This window comes from Aegilops tauschii, chromosome 5 (genome assembly GCF_002575655.3).
Source record: "Aegilops tauschii subsp. strangulata cultivar AL8/78 chromosome 5, Aet v6.0, whole genome shotgun sequence".
Classification (NCBI taxonomy): Eukaryota; Viridiplantae; Streptophyta; class Magnoliopsida; order Poales; family Poaceae; genus Aegilops; species Aegilops tauschii.
Genome location: NC_053039.3, coordinates 237,147,761 through 237,164,623, shown reverse-complemented (window position 1 = coordinate 237,164,623; position 16,863 = coordinate 237,147,761). Strand labels below are relative to the sequence as shown.

The 16,863-nt window shown below is 51.2% G+C and overlaps 2 long non-coding RNA genes across 2 annotated transcripts; both read right to left on the bottom strand.

Moving 5' to 3' along the window:
* Positions 1 to 4,925: 4,925 nt before the first annotated feature.
* Positions 4,926 to 8,588, bottom strand: LOC141022358 (uncharacterized). Its single transcript, XR_012183646.1, has 3 exons — positions 8,304 to 8,588; positions 6,786 to 6,854; positions 4,926 to 5,184 (listed from the first exon to the last, which is right to left on the bottom strand). It is a non-coding gene; the product is annotated as an uncharacterized lncRNA (long non-coding RNA).
* Positions 8,589 to 12,535: 3,947 nt separating this feature from the next.
* LOC141022357 (uncharacterized) lies at positions 12,536 to 16,292 on the bottom strand. The gene is made up of 3 exons (XR_012183645.1): positions 15,975 to 16,292; positions 14,417 to 14,485; positions 12,536 to 12,802 (listed from the first exon to the last, which is right to left on the bottom strand). It is a non-coding gene; the product is annotated as an uncharacterized lncRNA (long non-coding RNA).
* Between the last annotated feature and the right edge of the window lie 571 nt (positions 16,293 to 16,863).

Genomic DNA, 16,863 nt, shown 5'->3' with positions numbered 1-16,863 from the left:
GCTCACCTCCTAGCTAGAGAAGGGCCTGAATTGGTCTTCGTTGGACGAGCTGACGGTGCTGCAAACGCGCATCCAGAGCATGGTGGACAAGAACATCAAGCTCGTCAATGTGATCCAGGTGATGCTAGTTCGCCGGATCCTTCCATGCCAGAGCCGGACTTGCCACTTATGGGAGTTCGATCCGGTCGAGCACCAGACCTTGCAATAGTTCTACGGAACCACGCACGAAGATATCTGGAAGGTGCTCTTCAAGGGCAACGAGACGCCACCGGAGATGAAAGAAGACCGTGGGCATGCCCCGGCACATCCCGCTAGTGCGGTAAGTCTTTCACGTTTCAAGGTGTATCCTTTACTTGCTTGTTCAGGGAAGATATCTAAGTCTCACCATTTATTATTTTTTCAGGGCTGGACAAAGAAGGCGGAGTGGATTCGATGTCCGGCTCCGCTGTCCGAGGAGCCAGCAATTCCTCTTCTGACAAAGATGCTGGTCCCGGTGCCTTACAAGGCACCGGAGAAGAAGGCCAAGGGGGCCAGAAGTGGCCTCCGCCGTAAGGGTGCTTCGGACGTGACGTCCGAAGACAACGAGACTCACTCCTCTGCCGCCGAAGACGATGACGAGGAGGAGGAAGAAAGCAACTCTCCCCTGAGGGGGGAAGGAAGAAGAGGGCGGCCTCCACAAATCTGGAGGCAGAGGCGTCCAAGAGGGGGAAGGGCTCCCTTGCGGATAACTCCGCGTGGGACGTCGACGGCAGCCAAGAACCGTGCCCCCTAGACAAGCCCCTGGCCAGATCGTGAGTACTAAAAAGCCCGGATGCGTCCATATACCCGGCCTCTCCACTTCATAGTCTTAACATGTTAAATTATGCAATTGCAGTCCGGCCCACGACAGCTCCCTACAATCCTCATCAGGAGGTTCGCTGGATTCAAAGGCGATGGCCAGCGAGTCACCACCGGCCGCTTACTCTCCCAAGGCCAAGGGCGACGCCGAGGTGCTGTCCCGAAGGACCTTCCCAGGCCAGGGAGAGGTTCGGGAGGCCGTCAGGGTGGCGCCGGAGGGTAAAACCTTGGCCGTCGGACACATGGGGGAGCAAATCCCCATGGAGACTGGCGATGGGGGCCATATTCAGTTCGGCCCCCAGCCGAATACGGTCCCGGAGACCTATACAGCTCCGGAATCCGGCGAGCAACCTCCTTCGAAAGAAGGAGGTGTGCCTATTCTGCCGGTGACCTCTGTCCACCCAAAGGCACCGGATAATCTGCTGGAAGTGCTACGAGGCACTTCCATTGTGGAGGAACACCGTATCCCCATATCCTTATGGGTACGGTGGTTGAGAGGGTTCAGTCTGTTAAGAGCGGACTGACCGAAGCCTGCACCAGCCTGCTGACAGGCTTTGAGGTAAGCGACGCAAAAAGAAAGTCACAGTATAGACAGTAGCCCTTGAGACATTGTCCGATGTTCAAAAGGAAAATCCGGACAAAGGATCAAGTTATTTTCGCAGGAAACTAACTAAATATGTCTTATGTGAATAAGCAGGCATCGTTGCTGGCCGCAACCTCTCATGCTGCTGAGGTCTCCGGACTAAAGCAGAGACTGGAGCGGGCCGAGGAAGAGCTCGACCGTGTGAAAAAGCAGCTGGAGGACAAGCAAGGTATGTGATAACCTTATGTATATCCGGAAAGGATGAATGACTTGTGCTGATCATGGCGCCATGATATGTGTAGGAGCGGCTGTTGAGGTGGAAACCCTCAAGAAAGCGCTGGCCGAGGCCAAAAAGAAAGCGGCAAAGGAGCAAACCGCCCGTGAAAAGCACAAGCCCAGGGTTTGTGAGGTCCAGCAGGAGCTCCAGGACGCCGTCAAGAAATGCGAGTCCTTGGAGCACGACATTGCGGATCAAGAGACCGAGCTCGCAAAGGCTCGCCAGAGCACGCAAGAGGCCCGGGTTGAAGCCTAGGGCGCCCTCCAGGAAATCCAGGAGGCCAAGAAAATCCCGGCGGGTAAGGCCTTTATTATGCAAAGCAAGTATGTGAAGAAGAGGTATCTCTTACTAACCCGGATTTGGAGTTCTCTAGGGGCGTTTGCGGATCTGCCGCGCAGTGTTTCTGATGCTGCGGAGTTCTTCCGAGCCGAAGAGGGGAGCTCGACGGAGAAGTTGTTCTGGTCGCAATACCTTGTGCCAGAACATCCAGTGCCCTTTAGCGATCAGCTGAAACAGCTGGTCGAACTGCATAGGGTGGCCGAACTGGCCATGAAGGACTTAATAATCCGGCTGTGGCCTGCCGAAGCCATACCCAGCAGCTATTTCGGTCTCGTGAAGCGGCTGGTCAATGCCTGCCCCCGGCTTGACGCCATCAAGCGATCGTTCTGTATTGAAGGTGCGCAGATGGCCTTCGCCCGTGTCAAGGTGCAATGGGCGAAGATGAATGTCTTCAAGCTCGCGACCGAGGGACCGCCCGAGGGCAAGGAGCACCGCACGCCCGAGCGATATTTTAGCGATGTCCTGGAGGGATCCCGCATTGTAGCGGAGCAATGTGCGAAAGATGTAATCTTTGAATGAATACATTCATGTTATCTCGCCCTGTATTATGAAACAAAGTTGATTATGTAATATAATGCTCGTTAAAATTTTACCTCCTGCGCGGCTGTTTTTATGAAATCTGAGAGTTGGCCAGTCGTCGGCTTCAGCCCCCACGTAGTTAGTGCAGGGGCGTTCGGGATGGAATATAAACACTCTTGATCCAGTTGTTTGGTCCTTGAAGGAGGTGTTTAGCGCAATGAACCAGGCAATCGGACTATGTGGCTTTATTACTCTCACTTAGCCATAGGAGTTTGACAATAAAAATTTAGGCGCAGCCCCTAGTATCCGAACTGGGGTGCTGTAAAACACTTGATCGGGTAAGAACCGATCCATCGCATAGTGCGGAAAAAATCGCTAAAGATTTTAAACCTCTGAAGAGCTGACCGGCTCTCGCCGCATCATGACAGTCAGTTTTCGGCTTTCTCTACTGAGGTGCTCATCCGGATAAACCAGGACACAATCGCAGTAGTTCTCCCTTTACTACCCTAACCGATATAGCGGAACGTAAGGTAGTAAACACAGGAGCCGGGCAACCCAACTATTGACCAAAGACATGATTCGGAGCCAATGCATATAATGTTAAATTCGGGGTGCCGAAATATACTGTAAAAAAGTGTTCGGACTTTATTGCCGCATTATGGGGCGCAATGAAGCCCCTAGCGGATTAATGCATACCAGAGTGTACGGGTGCAATAAGATTATCAAAAAAGGAAGATTAGCAAGCTAGTGCCGCAGACGTTGGGCCGCAAATCGTTTCCATTATAGTTTAGTTAATACGTCAAAGCGTATTTGTACAAGTAGTGCAATAAGTAGTGCGGCTATTAATATGCCACGGCCAAGGGAGAGCTGCGTGCGGGTCCTGAAAACAGGTAGGGTGATCATTTAAAGAGACCACCTAGAAATTCCCCTATGCATCCGTGCTTCTTGCCGTCTTGGTGTATCTATCCTTCAAAAGGACCGGTGATCAGGCCGTCAGAAAAAGCCTGTGTGGAAGAAACCTGAAAAGGGAAAAAAGAAAAGAAGAAGTGAAAGTATGTGTGTCCGGGGGAGGTCGAGCCGTATTATGGATCACAATCTAGTTATGCCTCCGTCTATGCCCATGGTATTTTGAGTGCGTAGTTATGTACGCGCGGTACGAACGCCGGCGCTTGGTCGGGACTGGGACGGAGGCCGAATTGCTAGTTGAGCTCTTGACGAGCTGGGCTGTCCTACTGCAGAGTAGTCCAGACTCGCTTGATAGTGTCTGGGAGCTCGGCCGCCGAATTAAGGTTCTGCTTGAAAAGGCCGCTCTGTACTTTTGCTGCTAAAGCCGCGGTGTTCTCCTCGGTACGGAGGGAGCGTTCCGTGTTTCCATTGACTGCTATGACACCGCGTGGTCCGGGCATCTTGTGCTTGAGATAGGCGTAGTGTGGCACCACGTTGAATCGAGCAAATGCGGTTCGTCCAAGCAGTGCGTGATAGCCACCGTGAAAGGGGACGATATCGAAGATCAATTCTTCGCTTCGGAAGTTGTCCGGAGATCCGAAGACAATCTCTAGTGTGATTGAGCCCGTGCAGCGGGACTCCACACCTGGTATGACTCCTTTAAAGGTAGTCTTTGTGGGCTCGATCCGTGATGGATTAATGCCCATTTGGCTCACTGTATCCTGATAGAGCAGATTGAGGCTGCTGCCCCCGTCCATGAGGACTCGCGTCAGGTGGAATCCATCAATTATTGGGTCGAGGACCAGTGCGGCTGAACCGCCATCACGGATACTGGTCGGATGATACCTGCGATCGAAGGTGATCGGGCATGACGACCATGGATTAAATTTTGGGGCGACTGGCTCTATCGCATAGACGTCCCTGAGCGCGCGCTTGCGCTCCCTCTTGGGGATGTGGGTAGCGTATATCATGTTCACCGTTTTGACCTGAGGGGGAAACTTCTTCTGTCCCCCTATGTTCGGTGGCCGGGGCTCCTCGTCATCGTCCTTGCTTTGTGACCCCTTCTCCTTGTTCTTGGCTTTTAACTTGCCGGCCTGTTTAAAAACCCAACAGTCTCTGTTGGTATGATTGGCTGGTTTGTCGGGGGTGACGTGTCTCTGGCACGGGCGAGCGAGTATGCGGTCCAAGCTGGATGAGCCCGAATTGTTCCTTTCGAAGGGCTTCTTTCGCTGGCCGGACTTGGAGCCACTGAATCCGGCGTTGACCGCCGTGTCGTTGGTATTATCACCGTTGTTTCGACGCTTGTGTCTGTTGCGTCGGGGCTTGCCTGTGACGCCCTTGATTCAATCATACACTAATCATACACGCAAATGTGTACGATCAAGATCAAGGACTCACGGGAAGATATCACAACACAACTCTAGACACAAATTAAAATAATACAAGCTTTATATTACAAGCCAGGGGCCTCGAGGGCTCGAATACACAAGAGTCAGCGGAAGCAACAATATCCGAATACAGACATGAGTTAAACAAGTTTGCCTTAAGAAGGCTAGCACAAAATCATCTACGATCGAAAAGGCAAGGCCTCCTGCCTGGGAGCCTCCTAACTACTCCTGGTCGTCAGCGGTCTCCACGTAGTAGTAGGCATCGACGGTGGCATCTGGCTCCTGGGCTCCGACATCTGGTTGCATCAACCGGAAAGAAGAAGAAAGGGGGAAAAGGGGGAGCAAAGCAACAGTGAGTACTCATCCAAAGTACTCGCAAGCAAGGATCTACACTACATATGCAACATTATCAAAGGAAGGTTGTATATGTGGACTGGGCTGCAGAAATGCCAGAATAGAGGGGAGAGCCTAGTCCTATCGAAGACTAGCATCTTCTGGAAACCCCCATCTTGCAGCAACAGGAGGGAGTAGAGTAGCATAAAATAAAGTAGTAGAAGTGTTATCAACCTCGGCCAGAGATCCTTTCTCGATTCCGTGCGAGAAAGCAATCCCAGAGCCATACTATGCATTTCTCATCACAAGTATCCAGTTCTAGTTGTATCGATCGGGATACAACTCCAAGTGTCCGTTACCGTAGGACAGGCTATCGATAGATGTTTTCTTCCCTACAGGGGTGCACAAACTTACCCACCACGCTCGATTAACTCCGGCCGGACACACCTTCCTGGGTCATGCCCGGCCTCGGCCAAACAATACGCCGCAACCCGACCTAGGCTTAATAGAGAGGTCAGCACGCCGGACTAAACCTATGTCCCCAGGGGTCATGGGCCATCTCCCCGGGAACTCTTGCACGTTGCGAATGCGGCTGGTGAGCAGACCTAGCTACCTCCTTCAACAAGCCAGGTGCTTGCGCAGTCCAACCCGGCGCGCGCCGCTCAGTCGCTGACGTCTATTAAGCTTCGACTGATGTATACGACGCAGAACGCCCATACTATGCCCACGTGATGGTTAGTGCTATCAGGCCAGAGGCCCCTCGGATCAAATATCCAAATCATAGTGGATTAGTAACGCGCGGTAACAAGCAGAGACTCACGAAAGATGTGACCCCGTTGCCCCGTCTCGAGGACTTGCGGCAAGGGCTAGGAATGCCCGGCCACGCCTCGTAATTATCTCGCGGGCACCCTCCAGGTCAACCCGACTCCTCATCACTCGCAAATATGCTCGCGCGGGTACCCCTCAGGGCCGACCCGTCTTCAGTAACAGGGTTCAGTGTAAGTCATAGTAACCATAGTAACTGTGTGTCTAACACCAAGGGGAAAATCTGAGGAATCACCCTTGACGGATTCCACTTGATGTAATCATCAAGGTGAACGTAAGAGGAACCATCCACGAAGTTCACACTTGAGGGGTTGCATGAGAGAGTCGTATCAGAAGTGGTTAAGGCGGAATCACCCTCGATGACCATGACCGAATAGCTACACTACAGGGTAACATCAGAAGTGCTGATGAGGTCTCACCCCCGGCACTCGATAGTAACCCAGTAGTGTCGAGCAACTAAGGGGAAAGTGATGCGCGGTGTCGGGGCCTGGTCTTCGATCCCATTGATCGGGTCTTCGATGATGAAGCAGGGGCAACACGTACAAGGTGGGGGTCACTGATGGATCACTAACCAACCTATACTAAGCAGTTTAGGATAAGCAGGTAAGGTACAATGAGCAGGTTACAAAAGCAGGCTATGCATCAGAATAGGAGCAAACAATAACAGTAGCAAAATCTAATGCAAGCATGAGAGAAAGGAATGGGCAATATCAGGATGATCAAAGGGGGGGGGGCTTGCCTGGTTGCTCTGGCAAGGAGGGGTCGTCGTCGACGTAGTCGATCACAGGGGCAGCATCGGTCTCGGGGTCTACCGGAGAGAAGAGGGGGAAGAAACAGTAAATATAAAGCAAACATAGCATCACAAAGCATAACATGGCAATATGTTGTGCCGGGTGTGACCTAGCGTATGACTACACCTTATAGGTGAAGAGGGAACTCAACCGGGAATGTTTTCCCGGTTCCGGACCTGTATCAGACAGATGACCGGAGGGGGAATGTTCCATGTTCAGTTAGTTAGAAACATCTAACAGGTAAACAGACCGCGTATTCGGATTCATCTCGTCGTTCTAAGCAACTTTGATGTAGAAAACATTTTCATCCAAGTTACGGTTGAATTTCTGCGAATTTCCAAAGTTTAAACAATTTCCTGGAACTTCTGGTTTTATTTTAAATTCGAAAATACCACTGAAATTGCTAAGTGTACCCAGAAGTACACCCACCGAGAGGCTGACTGGTGGGTCTGGTCAACTGCTGACTCAGCAGTTGACTGGTCAACTTTGACTAGTCAAAGGGCTGACCCGGGTCCACCTGTCATTGACCCAGTTAGTACCAGATTGATTTTATTATTATTTTAACTTAATCAGCTGGTGGGGCCCCGTGGTAAGTGACGGTGGCTAAACTAATGTTAGTAATTAATCTAACTAACCTAATTAGTAGGGGGCCACATGGCAGTGGGCCATTATATCTAATCTAACACACACGCACACACGAATACACACAGGGCCGGCCAAGGCATAGCCAGCCACCATGGCTGGGCACGCACGCTCGCGTGCGGCGGCCATGGCCAGGCGCTTGGTGTGGGAGGGGCCAGGAGGGCGCGGCCTCACTTGGGCAGATGCGACGCGCGGGCCGTGCGCGTGCGTGCAGCGGCGGCGGTAGCATGGGCAGTAGCAGCAGCAAAGAGCAGGCGCAGGGGCATGCACGGGCGGTTGCAGGGCAGCAAGGCGAGCAGCGACGGCGGGTGGAGGTGTGGGTGAGCCGTACTCGACGATGGGGTGCGCGCGCACGCCAGACATGGCCGGAGCGCGGGGCAGCAGCACGCGGGAAGGGAAATGGTGGACTCGGGCGGGCGAGCGCGCGTTGCGGAGCAGCAGCAGCGCAGCAGGCAGTGGCGGCAGCGCCGAGCGGGCTGGAGGCGGGCACGGGGCCGCGCGAGGGCGCGACCAGGGAGTGCCCTGGGACGACCAGCACGCGGCTGGAGCGCGACAGGAGCAGGCATCGCCGGCCAAGGCGGACGACGGCGGTGGCTGCATGTTAGTTCGATTCGAGCGGGCGGGCATGGATTCGGCTACACATACGACACACGCGCCTCCTGGGAGCACTAGATGCATGGCAGCGACCTTGGTTTTTCTTCGGGACGGACCCCATCAACGACAACGTGCTCGGCAGTGTTGCCATGGCCACGGTGGTGCACAGGCCCGTGCGGACGGCGACGGAAACGAGCAAACGAAGGAAGGGGAAACAAAGGGGAGCTCACATCGGAGCACAGGGATGGCTCGAAGGCGTCGGGGTGGTGCGGATCCGGCGATGGCGTCGGCAGGGCAGTGAAGGGGAACGGCTCGATCCGCGCGGCGTAGGGGCGTTGAGCTTGATCCCGTGGTCGTAGACGATGTAGCAGAGGCCGGTGAAGCTCTTGAACAAGTGTTCAGGCATCGGGGACAAGGGTGGGCGCGTGGACGAGGTCGGCCATGGCGACAGTGCTTCGGTTGCGAGATGCGGGGAAGAGGGCGAGGGGGAAATATCTACGCAGAGGGGGGAAGTGGGGCTGACGAGGCCGAGAGGGGGTTGTGGCGTCCTTATCCTTTTCGGGGCGTCGCCGGCGAGGCGGGTCCGGCGGGGACGGCGCCTGTAACGACCCAGGACAGAGGAACAGGGAAGGGGAGGTGTCCAGTGCAGGGAGTGGGCTGGATGGGCCGGCTCGGGTGAATTAGGCCCATGGTATAGGGGGCCTTTCTCTTTTTTCCCTTTTGCCTTTTCTTTTACTGCTTTTCTTTTTTCAGTAGCTATTGCATTTTCCTTTAGCCACAAATGACTTTGCAAAAATATGCCACTAGCCAAAACAAATTCAAAGAAATATTGTGCACTGCCCCAAAAAGTTTGGAATCTAATTGCAGCTGTTGGAATTTTGCATAAATGGAAAAGCTATTAATTTGCTGATTTGGCACTGTTTTAAATTGCTATAGTCCATCTTGGCTTGGAGGTGATGTTGTTTTCCCTAACAATTAAATGTTATGGAATTTTTGACAAATGATGAACATTTTGCCAGCAACTTTTGATCAACTTCAAACTTCACTTGAATTTGAATTGACTGGAATTTCAAATGGGATATTGAACAAAGGTGATTAAGCACTGTTTAGGAAAATGATTAGATTAATCACAGAGGGTTACTGTAGCATGACACTGGGGGTGTTACAAATCTCCTCCACTGCAAGAAATCTCGTCCCGAGATTTAAGTGAGGAAGTAAAGAGTAACTTCGGAAGAACTGACCCTTATAGGGTTAATTATCTGGTGAACAATTCAGGGAATGTGGTAGAAGTATCTCTCGAGTTGAAACTTAAGAAACCATCGAGAGCAAAATATGAAGGTACAATAGGAAGTATCAAGCGAATGGACAAACGATCGATACCTGAACAGAGTGTGAGAAGGGGGGGTTTAGAGCATCGGGAATAGATTATCTCTCGGAGGGTGGCTTGTGACAACACACAAAGACAAGAGCAAATGATACTTCAGAATAAAGGATATACAGGAGAGTCAGGTTTCGATCCAGTGGAACTGTGGGTGATGGGCCCACCATGTGGGTTAAAAGTAGAAAGGGGGCCAATAGCAAGGCATGTCAGATGCTAGACTGTCAGTTATGTTGCAAACAACGTTGGTACCAAGGGCGAGGGACGAAGAGAACTATTTTCCTGCTCGTTGAACGAGGAGGACCGATAGGCAAAGTTCTCGTCCATCGGTGGTTACCGGAATGTCAACAGCAATAATAACAAGGTCTTACTAATAAATTGTACACCGAGGTGTTTACATAATAAGCAAGGAACTATTACTGCTTAGGTCTCATAAACCACAAGAAAGGTTAAACAAAACAATGGAAAAGAAAAGGTGATCATTAGATTAATCAGAACATTGGAAAGGAAAAATGTGTTTGAACACAAGTATTAGGAGCATACCCTCCACAAGAACAAGCGTAGCAGGATATACAAGATAGGACAGCATGCAGTTAACCACTATATTAAAGGGGCGAGGAAATTCATGACGTTACCCATACAATGGTGTTTGGATAAACGATCATGAAACATTTAGCATTGTGCTTTGAATGCTCTTGTTGATGATCGGAGTACCACAGTCATGCTTCGGGATAGCATCGACATGGTCATCAGGTAAAGGACAGACTTTGGATTCACAAAGGATCCATCGGAAACAACTTATAAATTAAGTTGTACCATTTTAGCAAGAAAAATGATGAGGATAGGGCCCACGGGCTCAGTAACAATTCATCGAGGGGCAAGGATGATATTTCTCATCATGAATTCGATAGATAACCTAGAAGAGCTCAGAATATTGACGATGATCACGACATATTTGTCGAGAGGCTCTACGAAGATGCCATCGAGGAGCAACGGCATCAAGCAACAGGAAGGATGAAGCGAAAGGCTATTGGAACCACAGATACGACACAAACTTGAAATCAAGCTTGTTGTTCAAGGCAAAATGATATGACAAGGAAGATCGACGTAAGTTTAGCTCATTGTCGAAAATTGTGCTCCGGGAAGAAGAACCGGGTAGCATAGTTAAAATTTGGCACGATAATGATACAACCGATCAAGCTAGGAATGACTTGAAGGATTATTAAACTCGTAAGCAACGAAAATTACTTAGAGTTATTGAATTGGAGTGCAGAATCGATTCACTTATCGGTGTTCTCGGTTGACAAAACCCAGAACGCATGAAGTGACAAAGACAGGGTAAAGTAGTACTCCATCAAAAGTTCATAAGAGGTAGTACAATGGCATGGTATCCTCAAGATACCAGGGGTAATACTCGAAGGTAGATCATAATAGAGGTTGGGCAGGCGTATTGACCTACAGAAGACAAATGATTTAACTTGTCCAAGAAATGGGACCAAAGAAGAACGATCATGGTCGGAACCACGGTTGCGAAGGATCAATTCACCGATACCAGATGAACTTATAACAAGGGGTAATTATTTTTACAAGCAGCTTCCATGATAAGTTCTACATCGGGTCCATGGGTATGAACACAAAGGTTCAAGGTCGACTCCCACTTCTTCAATGCGTAACCTTTCATTCACTTCTCGCTTTCGATGGAGTTGTAGTGTAGGAATTTATATTTGGCAAAACACCAGAAGAGTATGACTCGTGAAAACTCTCGGGTTCACATGGATTAGGGATGGCATAGGTTCAACCCATAGGGGCATCTTAGGAACATATACCACAAACTCCAAGAGTAAATAACACAAGCTCGGAAGGTAGAGCATGGTTGACAAAAGCAGAGGATATAAATTGTCAAAGACATTATGTATCATGGGAATAACTCACAAGAATTTTGAATGTGAAGGATACTATCGGATAATAACCCAGCAATGGGCCTGCCGGTCCAAAATGGAGCTGATGTGAGTATCGACTCAATTAGAGGAAGAAAGAATGTAAAGGCATCAGATTATAGAACATCTGAATAATTCGATGCTTAGATAACAAAGGAATTATGATTCCAAAACGAAGGATCAGAAGCAGACGCTCTGATCAAGGATGGATAAGTAGAATAGACCTAGGGGCACAATCGATGACAAATAGATTGGTCGAGAACCAGCTCATGTTCAAAATGACGTCTGAGACGGAAAGATAATTTAGAAGGATCAACTGATGATTGCGTGCTTTCACACACATGTTGAATCGATAGGATCAAAATGATGGTGTCAAAGGATACTAATGAATATTGCTACACATATGGAAAGCATCCATAATGCAAGCAGACAAGTATTTGCAGATCAATAGTTTGAAGAGGATTCTCGGAAGATCGGATAGTATTTACAAGTATTTTGAAAAGCATATGAACAACTAGGGATGAGTGGACCCTGGTTAAGTGAATTATCCGCAGTGCAAAAAGAAGCTGCAAAGCAGAAGGCACAAAGGATTCTCGGAACAATGGAGAGTGCTAGGGATAACTTGTAACAACAAGAGCAACTGGGGATGAAGGTACAAACAGCAAGGATGTTATCCATGGGGACTTATCGGTGGTCAGGAACTGCAAAGCGGTGGGCACGGTGGTCTCGGGAAAACATCGCAGAGTAACTGCAGAATCTTCTAGTGCAGCAAGCGGTCATCGGTAATGTCGGGGCTCTCCGGGAGGAAGTGGGTCCGAGAACCTAAGTGTCGGCGTTAGTAAATCCATTTTAACCCGAATAGAAGAGAGATTAGAGTCCCAGAGTATAGTCGAGGAATAAAAGATCCTAATACCACCCAATTGGTGACGTGGGCCCGTAAGCAACGCATCCAAGTTAGTAAAACAGTTTTGGATGACTAAACTCAACTTCGGCCAAGGAGTTGGAAAGGGGGCTACCTACAGGCAGTTGGCTCTGATACCAACTTGTGACGCCCTTGATTCAATCGTACAGTAATCATACACGCAAATGTGTGTGATCAAGATCAAGGACTCACGGGAAGATATCACAACAGAACTCTAGACACAAATGAAAATAATACAAGCTTTATATTACAAGCCAGGGGCCTCGAGGGTTCAAATACATAAGCTTGAATACACAAGAGTCAGCGGAAGCAACAATATCTGAGTACAGACATGAGTTAAACAAGTTTGCCTTAAGAAGGCAAGCACAAAAGCATCTACGATCGAAAAGGCAAGGCCTCCTGCCTGGGAGCCTCCTAACTACTCCTGGTCGTCAGCGGTCTCCACGTAGTAGTAGGCATCGACGGTCGCATCTAGCTCCTGGGCTCCGACATCTGGTTGCGTCAACCGGAAAGAAGAAGAAAGGGGGAAAAGGGGGAGCAAAGCAACCGTGAGTACTCATCCAAAGTACTCGCAAGCAAGGATCTACACTACATATGCAACATTATCAAAGGAAGGTTGTATATGTGGACTGGGCTGCAGAAATGCCAGAATAGAGGGGAGAGCCTAGTCCTATCGAAGACTAGCATCTTCTGGAAACCACCATCTTGCAACAGCAGGAGGGAGTAGAGTAGCATAAAATAAAGTAGTAGAAGTGTTATCAACCTTGGCCAGAGATCCTTTCTCGACTCCCTGTGAGAAAGCAATCCCAGAGCCATACTATCCATTTCTCATCACAATCCAATTCTCATCACAAGTATCCAGTTCTAGTTGTATCGATCGGGATACAACTCGAAGTGTCCGTTACTGTAGGACAGGCTATCGATAGATGTTTTCTTCCCTGCAGGGGTGCACCAACTTACCCACCACGCTCGATTAACTCTGGACGGACACACTTTCCTGGGTCATGCCCGGCCTCGGCCAAACAATACGCCGCAACCCAACCTAGGCTTAATAGAGAGGTCATCACGCCGGACTAAACCTATGCCCCCAAGGGTCATGGGCCATCTCCCCGGGAACTCTTGCACGTTGCGAACGCGGCCGGTGAGCAGACCTAGCTACCTCCTTCAACAAGGCAGGTGCTTACGCAGTCCAACCCGGCGCACGCCGCTCAGCCGCTGACGTCTATTAAGCTTCGGCTGATGTATACGATGCAGAACGCCCATACTATGCCCACGTGATGGTTAGTGCTATCAGGCCAGAGGCCCCTCGGATCAAATATCCAAATCATAGTGGATTAGGAACGCGCGGTAACAAGCAGAGACTCACGAAAGATGTGACCCCGTTGCCCCGTCTCGAGGACTTGCAGCAAGGGCTAGGAATGCCCGGCCACGCCTCGTAATTATCTCACGGGCACCCTCCAGGTCAACCCGACTCCTCATCACTTGCAAATATGCTCGCGCGGGTACCCCTCAGGGCCGACCCGTCTTCAGTAACAGGGTTCAGTGTAAGTCATAGTAACCATAGTAACTGTGTGTCTAACACCAAGGGGAAAACCTGAGGAATCACCCTTGACGGATTCCACTCGATGTAATCATCAAGGTGAACGTAAGAGGAACCACCCTCGAAGTTCACACTTGAGGGGTTGCACGACAGAGTCGTATCGGAAGTGGTTAAGGCGGAATCACCCTCGATGACCACAACCGAATAGCTACACTACAGGGTAACATCAGAAGTGCTGATGAGGTCTCACCCCTGGCACTCGATAGTAACCCAGTAGTGTCGAGCAACTAAGGGGAAAGTGATGTGCGGTGTCGGGGCCTGGTCTTTGATCCTGTTGAATGGGTCTTCGATGATGAAGCAGGGGCAACAAGGACAAGGTGGGGGTCACTAATGGATCACTAACCAACCTATACTAAGTAGTTTAGGATAAGCAGGTAAGGTAAAATGAGCAAGTTACAAAAGCAGGTTGTGCATCAGAGTAGGAGCAAACAATAACAGTAGCAAAATCTAATGCAAGCATGAGAGAAAGGAATGGGCAATATCGGGATGATCAAAGGGGGGCTTGCCTTGTTGCTGTGGCAAGGAGGGGTCGTCGTCGACGTAGTCGATCATAGGGGCAGCATCGGTCTCGGGGTCTACCGGAGAGAAGAGGGGGAAGAAACAGTAAATATAAAGCAAACATAGCATCACAAAGCATAACATGGCAATATGTTGTGCCGGGTGTGACCTAGCGTATGACTACACGTTATAGGTGAAGAGGGAACTCAACCGGGAATGTTTTCCCGGTTCCGGACCTGTATCAGACAGATGACCGGAGGGGGAATGTTCCATGTTCAGCTAGTTAGAAACATCTAACAGGTAAACGGACCACGCATTCGGATTTGTCTCGTCGTTCTGAGCAACTTTCATGTAGAAAACATTTTCATCCGAGTTACGGTTGAATTTCTGCGAATTTCCAAAGTTTAAACAATTTCCTGGAACTTCTGGTTTTATTTTAAATTCGAAAATACCACTGAAATTGCTAAGTGTTCCTAGAAGTACACCCACCGAGAGGCTGACTGGTGGGTCTGGTCAACTGCTGACTCAGCAGTTGACTGGTCAACTTTGACTAGTCAAAGGGCTGACCCGGGTCCACCTGTCATTGACCCAGTTAGTACCAGATTGATTTTATTATTATTTTAACTTAATCAGCCGGTGGGGCCTAGTGGTAAGTGACGGTGGCTAAACTAATTGTTAGTAATTAATCTAACTAACCTAATTAGTAGGGGGCCACATGGCAGTGGGCCATTATATCTAATCTAACACACACGCGCACACGAATACACACAGGGCCGGCCAAGGCATAGCCAGCCACCATGGCTGGGCACGCACGCTCGCGTGCGGCGGCCATGGCCAGGCGCTTGGCGCGGGAGGGGCCAGGAGGGCACGGCCTCGCTTGGGCAGATGCGACGCGGGTCGTGCGCGTGCGTGCAGCGGCGCGTGGTGCCGGCGCGGCGACGCGGAGGCAAGTGCAGCGGTGGCGGTAGCATGGGCAGTAGCAGCAGCAAAGAGCAGGCGAAGGGGCATGCACGGGCGGTTGCAGGGCAGCAGGCGCGAGCAGCAACGGCGGGTGGAGGTGTGGGTGTGCCGTACTCGACGGTGGGGCGCGCGCGCACGCCGGACATGGCCGGAGCGCGGGGCAGCAGCACGCGGGAAGGGAAACGGCGGACTCGGGCGGGCGAGCACGCGTTGCGGAGCAGCAGCAGCGCAGCAGGCAGTGGCGGCAGCGCCAAGCGGGCTGGAAGCTGGCACGGGGCCGCGCGAGGGCGCGACCAGGGAGTGCCCTGGGACGACCAGCACGCGGTTGGAGCGCGACAGGAGCAGGCATGGCCGGCCAAGGCGGACGGCGGCGGTGGCTGCGTGTTAGTTCGATTCGAGCGGGCGGGCATGGATTCGGCTACACATACGACACGCGCGCCTCCTGGGAGCACTAGATGCACGGCACCGACCTTGGTTTTTCTTCGGGACGGACCCCATCAACGACAACGTGCTCGGCAGTGGTGCCATGGCCACGGTGGTGCACGGGCCCGTGCGGACGGCGACGGAAACGAGCAAACGAAGGAAGGGGAACAGAGGGAAGCTCACATCGGAGCACAGGGATGGCTCGGAGGCGTCGGGGTGGTGCGGATCCGGCGATGGCGTCGGCGGGGCAGTGAAGGGGAACGGCTCGATCCGCGCGACGTAGGGGCGTTGAGCTCGATCCCGTGGTCGTAGACGACGTAGCAGAGGCCGGTGAAGCTCTTGAACAAGTGTTCAGGCGTCGGGGACGAGGGTGGGCGCATGGACGAGGTCAGCCATGGCAACGGTGCTTCGGTTGCGAGATGCGGGGAAGTGGGCGAGGGGGAAATATCTACGCACAGGGGGGAAGTGGGGCTGACGAGGCCGAGAGGGGGCCGTTGCTATTTCTGGCTTCCGTAGTGCCAGGTTCGCTTGCATTGTTATTACTACGGGCTAGCCAGCTGTCTTCTCCCACGCAAAAGTGGGTCATAAGTGCCGTAAGGGATGCCTTGGACTTTGGCTTTTCTTGGCTGAGGTGTCGGGCGGCCATTCATCCCGGATGCTGTGTTTAAAGGCCGCCAGGGCTTCGGCATCCGGACAGTCGACGATCTGGTTCTTTTTGGTTAGGAACCTAGTCCAGAATTTCCTGGCTGACTCTCCGGGCTGTTGAATTATGTGACTTAAGTCGTCGGCATCCGGAGGTCGAACATATGTACCTTGGAAGTTGTCAAGGAAGGCCTCTTCCAAGTCCTCCCAGCTGCCAATGGAGTTTTCGGGCAGACTGTTCAACCAGTGCTGGGCTGGTCCTTTGAGTTTTAGCGGGAGGTATTTGATGGCATGGAGATTGTCGCCGCGGGCCATATGAATGTGAAGAAGAAAATCCTTGATCCATATCGCTGGGTCTGTTGTCCCATCATATGATTCGATGTTTACGGGTTTAAACCCTTCTGGGAATTCGCGCTCCATTACCTCATCA